This window comes from Tubulanus polymorphus, chromosome 10 (assembly GCF_964204645.1).
Source record: "Tubulanus polymorphus chromosome 10, tnTubPoly1.2, whole genome shotgun sequence".
NCBI lineage: Eukaryota > Metazoa > Nemertea > Palaeonemertea > Tubulaniformes > Tubulanidae > Tubulanus > Tubulanus polymorphus.
The window spans coordinates 4750656-4763053 of record NC_134034.1 but is presented as its reverse complement, the minus strand read 5'-3'; the positions used below and the strand labels follow the sequence as shown (position 1 = coordinate 4763053).

Here is a 12398-nt window from a genome sequence, read left to right as displayed (position 1 = left end):
TAGTTCTGGCAAACCATTAGGAAGTAACAGGACTCAGAATTCAGGCCAAAATTGACATTTTTAGGCACAAAATTGGTCATAGGACGGATTCTAGGACAATTACCCCCTGGACAACTGCCCCTAGGACAATTGCCCCCCCCCCCCCCCCCCCGAATAAAATCCTTTTTGATTTGGAATAACACCATCCAAATAGTCCTACTTTACTTAGAAATTCATTTATATATTATTGAATATATTTATAAGATATAGAATTACTGATGTTGTGTGCAGATCAAAAACTTTAAATCAGTCCTTGTGTAATTATAATTCACTTACCAAATTTTGGAAAACTTAATAAGTCCACTTATAAGTGCATTAGTTAACATTGGCTGATTTATTGGAATTAGTTTCAGTGTTACTTTAGCCAATCAAAAACTTTAAAGCAGTCCTAGAGTAATTAGCTAGAATAAGTTCACTTCGTCTAATTAATTTGAAGTAAACATCTGTGTTACTTTAAGATTAAAAAGATTTAATTTGGGGGGCAATTTTCCTGATACCCATTTCCTGGACCGCCATCTTGAGTCTGATTGACCCAATCTTTGTTATGCAGATGGGCCCTGGGGGGATTAAATTATATACGTAAGATCAAGGTAATTGATCAAAGCGTCAAAATTTCCCTCAAAAAGTTCAAAAACGTGTAAGTGCTGATTTTGGCGAACAACAATAAATGCCAGTCGGCCATCTCGATTCTGACAGGGCCAGTTTTTGGGCTGAAGATGTGTCTAGGGTAGATACATGTGTAACCCAAATATCAAGACATTACATTGAAGCCTCTTCAAAACTCACAAAATAACTGGATTCCGTCTAAGGATGGACGGTCGAAAAGTGAACGCAATAGCCCGCTGGATGTTATGTACATTGTATAAAAAGCTTATTCGAAGCAAACGGTGGTATCTTTACATATATTACCACACCCTTACAATGGCTCACATAAAGGTAAGTAAGCCACTGAAACCAAGTTATAATAAAAATATAACTACTATAGAATATATAGAATGACTTAAGAGTTATATATAAGCAAAAGTCACTTTTTAATAACTTGGATTATTTAACTGATCCACACAGTGCATCAATGGTGTGTCGAGTGTCAGTGACACACAAGTCGCGCCCACAAGTCTTGTCAAATTTTGCAGCGACTACTATGCAATTTTTTTTACAGATGGAGAGAAAGAAAAGACTACAGGTGAATGATATCTTAGAAGCTGTACTGGCCTCAGACAGTGAATTTGAAGGCCCGTCAGATGAAGAGAATGATGAAGATGATGGCTGGCCAGATGATAATGACGCTGTTTCTGTAGAATCTGATGATGACGATGAAACATGGAGTTCTTCTGACGATGAATCATTTTCTTCAAATGCGTCAAGTTCTAATATTCGCCAAAATATGACTGCCGGTAAACAAAAAGAACATTTTAATTTTGAAGAACGCAGACCATTTGTGCCTCCTATAGATACTGCGTTCAAACCAGTTCCGATAACTCCGCCACCAGATATAGAGATGACTCCCTATGAACATTTCAAATCCTTAGTTACTGATGAAATGCTACAAAACATTGTTTCAGAAACCAACAAATACTCGGTTGAGAAAGATGGACAGTCTATGAAAATAACAGTCCATGAACTGGAGACATACATCGGTATCTATTTCTACATGGGATTGGTGAAAATGCCAGCAGTGACATCCTATTGGGAAGGTGGGACCAAGTATCCCAATATTTCTGATGAAATGGGGCGAAATCGATTTACAAAGATTGCATCGAGGTTGCATTTTGTCGACAACAATAAAATAACCGACGATGAAAAGAATGATGATCGTGTTTGGAAATTTAGACCGTGGATAAAAGCGTTACGCTCTAACTTTCGAGATATTTCTAGCGAAGAATATCAAAGCACTGATGAAATTATGGTTGCATTTAAGGGCCATAACCTTCTGCGACAATACATGCAGAAAAAACCGAAAAAGTGGGGATTTAAACTGTGGGGCCGCTGTGGTGTCTCTGGTATATGTCAGGATTTTGAAGTCTACCAAGGAAAAGGCACTGGCATTGATAATGAACTAGCTCCTGGCTGTAGTTTAGGGGGCAGTGTAGTCCTGCAGTTGTGCGCGGGTCTACCCCTAGGTCAACAGTACAAGATATTTAGCGATAATTATTTTACAAATTTTGAAGTTGCTGTTCAAGTCAGAGAGCGGCGTATTGGACAGTTTCTAGAAACCATCCAGGCAAACAGAACACATAAAGCTCCATTAAAAACTGACAAGCAAATGGCGAAGCTTCCCCGCGGTTCATTTAGTTCAGTTTATGACAAAGACCGACAGCTTGGGCTTGTGAGGTGGATGGACAATAAATGTGTCACACTGCTCTCAACATATGTAGGTGTCGAACCTACAGACACTGTGAATCATTACGACAAGTCGACAAAAACCAAAATTGATGTGAAACGTCCAGCCATTGTCCAAGTCTATAATGAAAACATGGGCGGAGTGGACTTGCTTGATATGTTATGTACATTGTATAAAAAGCTTATTCGAAGCAAACGGTGGTATCTTTACATATATTACCACACCCTTACAATGGCTATGGTCAATTCATGGCTACTCTATCCGAGAGACTGCAAGCTACTAAATGTGAAAAAGACTATTCCACTGAAAGTGTTTCAAGCTGATGTTGCTGCAGCCCTCATAAAAGCTGGTAAAATCGCCCGTGTTGGACGGCCATCACTCGCAACTTTGAAGTCGCCACCTGCAAAAAGGAAGCGTGCAGTTCCAATACCAGTGAATGACGTACGATATGATAACATAGCTCATTGGCCAGTGTATGATGAAAAGCGACTAAGATGCAGACATTGTACAAAGTATACGAACATTAAGTGCACAAAATGCCAAGTGGCTTTATGCCTTGTAAACACTAGGAATTGCTTTGTGGCATTCCATCAGAAATAAATTTCCATTACTGTAGATTCTATTAGATATGATTTTTTGACTCATTTTAATTGAAAAAAACAAGCGAAGATAATTTTTAGTGGGTAAATTATTCAACCATAGTTACCAGTACATACCAATGATTCACCGGTGCAACAAATGTAAAAAGTAGGTCAACAGGGTCTGAGGTGATTTTTTAAAATCAAATTGTTTTTGGCATTCCCCTAGGATGTAAGTTTTCAAAGGTTGTAATTTTTGCAACAGTAGAACTGGTGGTGGTATGCGTAGGGTTAAGCTCAGACCCAAAAATGTCCGCTCACTGGAGATGTCTGAACATATCGTTTGCTGCTGTGAAATTTGCAGTAATACAAAGCTGTTGCTTCCGGCTGTGTCAAATTTTTGCATCAGGGTGTGTTGATCAGATTTGATTGTTTTCTCAGAGAATTATGCATCTGACTGGAGTCTCTGCCCATACGATGATAGGCCACGAACAGATTGTTTACAGAGGAAATGTAATGAGTGCGGTATACAAAAAATCAATAACCACTTCGTAGTTATGTCACGAGAACATGGCAAACAAGAGATAGAAAATAGTTCTGGCAAACCATTAGGAAGTAACAGGACTCAGAATTCAGGCCAAAATTGACATTTTTAGGCACAAAATTGGTCATAGGACGGATTCTAGGACAATTACCCCCTGGACAACTGCCCCTAGGACAATTGCCCCCCCCCCCCCCCCGAATAAAATCCTTTTTGATTTGGAATAACACCATCCAAATAGTCCTACTTTACTTAGAAATTCATTTATATATTATTGAATATATTTATAAGATATAGAATTACTGATGTTGTGTGCAGATCAAAAACTTTAAATCAGTCCTTGTGTAATTATAATTCACTTACCAAATTTTGGAAAACTTAATAAGTCCACTTATAAGTGCATTAGTTAACATTGGCTGATTTATTGGAATTAGTTTCAGTGTTACTTTAGCCAATCAAAAACTTTAAAGCAGTCCTAGAGTAATTAGCTAGAATAAGTTCACTTCGTCTAATTAATTTGAAGTAAACATCTGTGTTACTTTAAGATTAAAAAGATTTAATTTGGGGGGCAATTTTCCTGATACCCATTTCCTGGACCGCCATCTTGAGTCTGATTGACCCAATCTTTGTTATGCAGATGGGCCCTGGGGGGATTAAATTATATACGTAAGATCAAGGTAATTGATCAAAGCGTCAAAATTTCCCTCAAAAAGTTCAAAAACGTGTAAGTGCTGATTTTGGCGAACAACAATAAATGCCAGTCGGCCATCTCGATTCTGACAGGGCCAGTTTTTGGGCTGAAGATGTGTCTAGGGTAGATACATGTGTAACCCAAATATCAAGACATTACATTGAAGCCTCTTCAAAACTCACAAAATAACTGGATTCCGTCTAAGGATGGACGGTCGAAAAGTGAACGCAATAGCCCGCTGGATCTGAAGTTGTTCCAGACCTGCCAACTTCACAATTTTTTTTGTAGTAACACAATACAATTTTGATAGTAGTTTTCTTATTTCAGTCAGTAGCAGGGCAAAATCTAACATTCTAGTGATAGTAGAAAATCATTGTTTCTCAGTAGCAGCCGAAACGACAGCAGCCGAAACGTTTCCTGACATCTGTCAACCTACCGTGTGTAACAAGAAAATCAAGGTTACAGACAGTACACAGTGCATAACTATTTGATATTTGAGATGGAACAATGCACGGATACTTATTCTGCTCTGAATTTTTGATTGGCGACACAGGTTTTTTTATTCTGTTGTTCGTTACTAGTCCCTTGTTTGGATTTTCTCTTCCTCGCAGTTACTTCACCTTCTTCCGATTCGCTTTCATCATCATCGGAATTCGATTCGTTTGCCGAAAAATCCAAATCAGACAACGATGCCGCCATGTTAACAGGTGAACACTAAATCCAACCTCCGACTATCACATTTCATGATCGCTTATTGATAACTGCGCATGCGCACAAACCAAAGACTACCGTTCTGTGGATAGGATTTAACAATGACAAAATCGATTTGAGCGTATTCGATTGGCATTCTAACGGAACACCGGAGTGAAATTGATTATTCGATTGACTCTTCGGCGGAGTACCGGAATGAGACCGACGCTCGAGCGTAGTTTTTTCACCACTCCCGTAGCACTGGAGTTCTACTGGTTTTACCGTAGCAAACTCCGCCGAAATCGGAGACATTGGCAGCCCTGACCTCTTCGGCGGTCTTGCTTATTTTACTCAGATCCTGGACCATTGAATGTGGCAATCTTAGCCCACATTTTGGTGCCGTGACCAGGATAAACAAGCAGTAAATTCGGAAACTCAGCCAAGATGCCGTCGAAAGAAGAGCAGAGTCTTCCTAATGAAGACTCTATGGCTAGGCACTGGTACATTTTTTTCAAGCAGGAGATAGAGTCCTGAAACCAATTTCATGTGAAAGAGCATGAAAAAACAAAGCCAACTGTATATAACTTTTCTTTCTAGCTCACCTAGTAGCGGAAATATTAAAATTTAAGTGTATGGAAATTAGTCGCCTTTTGTCTTTGATTTAACTAAGACAAAAGACTGAAAAACTGAGATTGTTTCATGAGATTTCTTACTGAAACAGCCATAACTTTTCTCACAGTAAAGATAACTACATGAAATTTTCAGCAGATATACCGTATTTTCCGGCCAATAAGCCGAGGTGACTTTTTGAAGGTTCATATTAGGTATTTTGCATATTACCGCCCAATAAGCCGAGTCCCTTGCGCAGCGGTCCAAAAATCGGTATTGAATTTTTTCCGAGTCTATTTTCAGGAAATGATGATAGCAACAGCTGATAACTCTGAAGTCAGTGGAGGCTGATCGCGCAATGACATCAATTCAAATTCAATATATTGAAACAACGTCAATCTTACCGCAAGATTTATAAGATACATTTTACCGTTAATAAACTGTTTTATGCATTATAGTTTGTTTATTGTGTGCATGACCGTATATTTTCGGTACCTTTATGTTATCAGATTAAAGAACCAACGAAAAACTTTGATCACGATAATTCGGGTCAATAAGGATCAATAGCCAAGCGCGCATCTCCTGTAATTCCATGTTAATTTCTTGGGCTATAGTTGCCTGTCACTGATCCGGCACTATTAAAACAAAGGCGATGACTAACTTCGTAAATCTCTCAAAAATTAGAAAATTCTCAGTAATTAACCAATCAGTGCACAGAATTTCCACTCAGTAATTTAATTCATAGCAAGTAAGTATAAATAGTTGAAAATTTAAGACTGATCATCAGTTCCAGTTTACATACAATATACTCACGATACACTCACGATGGCTCCAGCGAAGAAAAGAATGCGATATGATGCAGATTTCAAATTAAAAGTTGTTAATCTAGCTATGGAGACGACCAACGTTAACGCTGCTGCTGCTGCTCACTTTGGCGTCAACGAAAAGCAAGTGCGGGAATGGAAGAAGAATTTAACGGCTCTAAAAAGCATGAAAAAGACGAGCAAATGCAATCTGAAGAATCCGCCCAAATGGCCTGAACTTGAAAACGAAGTCGCCAAGTGGACAGCCGAACGTCAGATTGGTTTGGTTGTATCCAGGGAGCAAATGGGCAGAAAAGAATAAACAATATGCCAAAGATTTTAGAGCAACCGTGAGCTGGTGCACACGTTTTATGAGTCGTCACGATTTCGTTTTGCGACAGAAAACGAAGATTTCACAGAAATTGCCAAAAGATCTCGACGACAAGATAATGAATTTTCAACGATTCATTATAAACATCAGAAAACGCAATGGCGATCAACAGATTATCGGCAACATGGACGAGACCCCTGTTTATTTTGATATGGTGTCAAATAAAACTGTTAACCAACATGGGGAAAAAACAGTGTGGGTGAAAACGTCTGGCCACGAAAAACAGCGCTTTACTGTCGTTTTAAGTTGCTTGGCAGATGGAACTAAACTACCGCCGATGGTCGTATTCAAACGAAAAACATTCCCTAAGAAAGGGAAATTTCCGAAAGGAGTTATAATACACTGCCAGGGGAATGGCTGGATGGATGATACTGGGTGTATTAAATGGATTAACGAAGTGTGGTGCAGACGACCAGGGGGATTGCTAAAAGAAAAATCCCTCTTGGTCTGGGATATGTTTAAATCACACTTGTGCAATAACGTTAAATCAGCGCTGCGAAATACTAACACGGATATTGCGGTCATTCCGGGAGGATTAACATCAGTACAAACCATTTAAAGACAATTTACGTCGTTGCTGGAACCAGTGGATGGTGTCTGGTGACCAGTCATTTACCCCTGCTGGCAATATGCGCGCCGCTCCGTTGGTAACCGTGTGCGAATGGGTTTTAAAAGCCTGGACCGAAATTAAGCTAGAAACAGTTGCGAAATCATTCAAAAAAGTGCTCTATATCGAATGCTCTGGACGGTACAGAGGATGATATCATCTGGGCGGATGATGAATTTGACGCAGAAGATGATATTCCGCTCAACGAATTGATAAATAATCCGTATGATGACTGCGTTTCTGCGGATGATTGGGAGCGATTGTTCGGACAATCAGACGACGAAGATGAATTCGACGGATTTTAAACTACCATTATGCTACATTGTTCTGTGCTTGTGTGTACAGTAATTATCAAAAACCTTTATCGATTTCTATTATTCATGATCTCATTGGATTGTTCTGTGCTTGTTTGTATAGTATTTGTCAATGCCTTTATTATCTTTTATATTTATCCATGATTTAGTGCATAGTGTATAGCAGGTGCTAATTTGTAATCAAATAAATAAATAACTTCTATTCAAACTCAACAGTCGCTCATAGTCTTCTTTCGTCGTTCCAGGTTAAGTTTTTCATTTTTTCCACCAAAACATTGCCGATCTGAGAGGATGACAAGACCGATCATTGGCAGTTTATCCTCCAGAAAACAAATATGTTTTATGACAAAGTCTCTTTATTTATTTACACATATGATAAATAAAATGATCCGGTAATGTATCATACTTACCTGGTATCATATATATCCTACCTTTAATGACATCGCTGGTTCGAGAAATCATACGGGTGAGGTACACAGAGACCTCTGACGGCATTGCTCGGAGTTGTCGGTGGCATAAACGAGCTAAGTAACTTTTAGGTTTAAGATATTACCGGCGAATAAGCCGACCCCAATTTTTTGGAGGCAAATTCTGAGGCTAGAAAATCGGCTTATTGGCCGGAAAATACGGTACATTCAAAGGTTTTCAACCCGAGACGAAATTTTTGAATATCCTTGACCTTGACAAAGGTCACCATGACCTTGAACTTCATATGACCTTCGATGTGAGTTTCGCGTCTAAAGAGTAACTGAGCTTTGCAAACATTTCTTTAAGATAACAGTGCCCAGAAAACAAGTTGCAACATCATAACACATCAGTTATACAGAAATTAGAACAAATAAAGCCAAATTGTGCATTATTTGGCGGCCATATTGGATTTTTTATGGCAGCCATATTGAATTAACGATTTCACCCTACCTAACCTAACCATGACCTTGTAGGGTATCAAAATTTAGGTTTTTACTTGTAGATTCCAAATCTAACCATAAAAATAGAAATAAGGCATGTATGTCGGTATATGTATCGCTCAAGACAAGACATTCATGGCGCTTCAGACACCACTCTCTGATTCTGAGGAAGAGCAACTGTTTCGTTCTATTGTTTCCAGTTTGATGGCTGGTTGCATTGAAGTCCTGGAACGTCAGCTACATGATTATATTAATGGTGATTTAGCAAATCCTTCAGAGGAATTGCTCAAACAAACTCAATCCGTTCCTACTCATAACATGTTTGCTGCGATTCTAACCGATCTATTATCAACTGCATCTCTTTTTGTTTTTTTTTTAAAAATGTCAATTTGAGACTTTGCCGCCAAAATTTCTTTTGAATGTTCACTATCATCAAGTTCTGACTGTTACGTTGCAACATTTTTCTCTAAAGCTTTAATCTTACGCTCCTTTTGATTCAGGTCTCCACATAGAGCTTAAGCCTTAGCACGTAAACTGCTTTCAATGTTCTTCTTACGATTAAGTGACTGCTGAACTGTTCTGGGAGACGCTGTAGATTTAAGTTGATACATAGGACTGCGTTTCGACTAAGAGACCTCCTTAATTGCAATCCGCTGATTCACACATTTGGCACAATCAGATCTAAATTTTATATATAAAGAGCCAAAGTTCATACTGTTGAGGCAAAGTTCATACGACTGTGAGCGCGGGTTCAGCAAACTTAAACGAATTAAGACAAGATTAAGGAATAGACTGTCCCCAAAAACATGAAACGCTTTAATGATGGCATCTATTGAGGGACCAGCTGTTAGGGAACTCCCATATGTTAAGGCAGCAAAACTTTGGAATCAAATCAGAAATCGGAAAATTCAATTAGATTTTGATAAAATACTTACTACATGTACTTCAGTAGATTCAGAATCCGCCAGTGAAGATGAAGCTTAAAAAACTGTGAAATAATTGAAAGATATGTTTGCTCGTTTGACTTAATAAAATCTATGTGACACAAGTTAGACTGGTACCATCTTGACAGGCAACCTGTCTAGTGACACGGTGTAACCTTTTCAATAAACGTACGTTTTTGTTGACTGCTAACCATTGATATTGTGTCATTTATATCTAGTAGGATTTTCTTTGATCTGAGATTTATCAGTGAAGGTAACACATCAAAAAAGTGATATGTAGCGATATAGTCAGCCTCAGCGTGAGTGTGATAATGTATTCATATCCCTGGCCAAAAGCCAAGTACCTGGATTCCTGGAAAACTAAAACTAGGCCACGTGTTGAGGCATGTTCTTCACACTACACGCCGCGCTGCCTCCGTGCTGTTGCTTGTAAAGTAGGCCTATGTCCTATTTGATTTCATCAAAATAGTTTTTAAACTTAGACATCGTCGCGCTTTTTTTCTAAAAAATTGCATGTAAGTTTTTGTTCATGCATTCATTCTCTCCGGTGCGTAGGTCGTCGTCAGTTTCTCTAAAAATAGACAACATCATAGTAACTGAGCCACTCGCCCAGTCTTTCATCGGTAGATTTATTGTGATATTTTTGGCGTCCAGCATTAAAATCATCTGTGACTTTTCTCAGACACTCAGACACTCTTAGGGGGCGTTAAATTTAAAAATTTTCTTGGGGGAGGACCCCAAAACCCCCAGCATTGGCTTCGCACCTTCGGTGCTCACCAGAGAGGATAATATTGAATACTTCCGCCCTGATATAAATTTTTCCTGTGGAGAACACTGAAATAGGCCATATTATTTCAGTTTTGAAGATCTGGTAGATATACTCCACTGATTTGTTCATTCAAAAACATAGAAATAAACAGTGTATCAGCCTAAAAACTCTAGGAAAATAAAGCACGTGTTAATGTTTTTATTTTGGTGCGGTCTAGACCAATCGCAGCACAGTATAGCGGTCACGTGATCAAATCACGAAAATTGTAAACACCTCAAAAGGCACTTCAAAATCATACTTCAGAAACTTAAAATGATTTCTTTTCACCAGTAACAAATTTAAAACACTCAAATTCACTAAATAAAAGTGGTTTTGAACAAGTATCATACCATAAATTAATGTAATATAGGCTAAGGAGAATTAATCAGGCCGTTTTCATGTCCAAAATGGCGGATTTCGTCTTCGACCCGTCTTGACACTTCAATTGGCGGATCATTTAAAGTCAAGTGCGGAATCGATCCCCTCTTAAAAACCACATTTACTAACTTTAAAACACATGACAGTACAGAGGGCTGGCGTTTTTGAGAAAATGAAACATCACGCAAATGAAATAATTATCGTTGAACTCACCTTAATTTTTCATGGTTGACGAAAAATAGGAAATACTTGCTCGATTTTCACAAGACAAAAACCGAAAATGTCCGCCATCTTAAAAGCTTCCACGTGATGACGTCATCGCGTATCTACGTCATCGGGGTTCCCGGGGAACCCGGAAATACCACGGAGTGTTAAACAAAAGCACAATCGATCGATCACAGTTTCGCGTTGTCGACTGTTACACTGTGAGCAGGCAGAATGTACAAGTGCCTACTATGGCTGAAAAGTGTGATTTTCAGCTGACAAATTCCTTCAGTTCATAACTTTTAAATGGCTTAACCGATTTTAGTTCTGTAAATTGCTATGATCTTACAATAAACCCTTCTTTCATCTAGGCCTTTTAAATTGATTGTATAGTGTTTGGAAAATTTTCACTTGAAAACCCTACCAAAACTGCTGACGACACTACACTCCGTTCACTTGCAGCATTGCAAATTGCAGCAATTTCCACCACGCCACATTCTACTCCATCCATCCACTCTGGTCTAGGCTAGTCCGTCGTCCAGCATCCATCCACCAGGCATTCGTCCATAAACACGACAGAACACCACACAGAGCACATCTTCCCACGCGAGAAACTTACTTCTAGACCTGTAGAGCCAGCAGAGTCATGATGCAAGGCAAAAAGGCTATACTATGAATTTGGGTCAGCCGCCATGCCATGGCTCCGGCAATATCAGAATGTGCATCTCTATCACCTTCCATCCTCGCTTGCCATAGCTTTTTCTGTGATCGTTTCGGGGCATCTAAAAAATCGAGTTTTCTTAGAAACTAAATAACTACCGGTACCTTTCATCTTAAGACCCCCGGATAGAATCCAAATTCGCTTTTCATTTCACTTTCAGCTTTAGTAGGCCTATTCATACAAGAAAGGCAGTTTCGTTTTTAAGTTCGTGGCGGATCAACATTTCAGACTAACTTTTCGAGTTCTTTTCCGATAAATCTTCCATTAAATTTAAAAGTAAACACCGCACGGGCACGTTTTGATAGTGTAGTTAACAAACACAAACAAAATTAGGCCTACATAACTAATAGTTTACTAACTTCATCGTTACCTCTCTTCCCCGACGGTCCGATCTAATCAACTGTCCGGGACCATATTTGTACCTTGGCAAATTATATACTATACCGAGTACTCCACTTGTACTTACCCCTTAAACGTCAATAGCTCCAAGGGATAAAATGGTATGTCGTTGTCCATCAGCACTTCGTCCAAACCATCCAAATTGATATGAGAACAAAAATCAACAACGTAGATCTTAGGTAAAGAGTCTAGATAATTCAAAATACATAGAAGCAAAAACAGTACAAATCTCATTTTCTAATGAGTAATATATATCTATTATAGCGAAAGTTTTCGGAGTTACATTATCCCCTCTTCAGGCATAGCGCAAGTGATTAAATTTACATATCATACTGGTATAGAATAAGACGAAGCTAATTACAAACAATTTCAAATTACTGAGAGACAAGATAATTATAATACAAAGATAGTTATTACACAAAATCTAACTTA

At 38.7% G+C, this 12398-nt stretch overlaps 1 long non-coding RNA gene across 1 annotated transcript; it reads right to left on the bottom strand.

Annotated features, from left to right (window-relative positions):
* Window positions 1–9227: 9227 nt before the first annotated feature.
* LOC141912257 (uncharacterized) lies at window positions 9228–11540 on the bottom strand. Its single transcript, XR_012620134.1, has 3 exons — window positions 10856–11540; window positions 9448–9500; window positions 9228–9271 (listed from the first exon to the last, which is right to left on the bottom strand). It is a non-coding gene; the product is annotated as an uncharacterized LOC141912257 (long non-coding RNA).
* Between the last annotated feature and the right edge of the window lie 858 nt (window positions 11541–12398).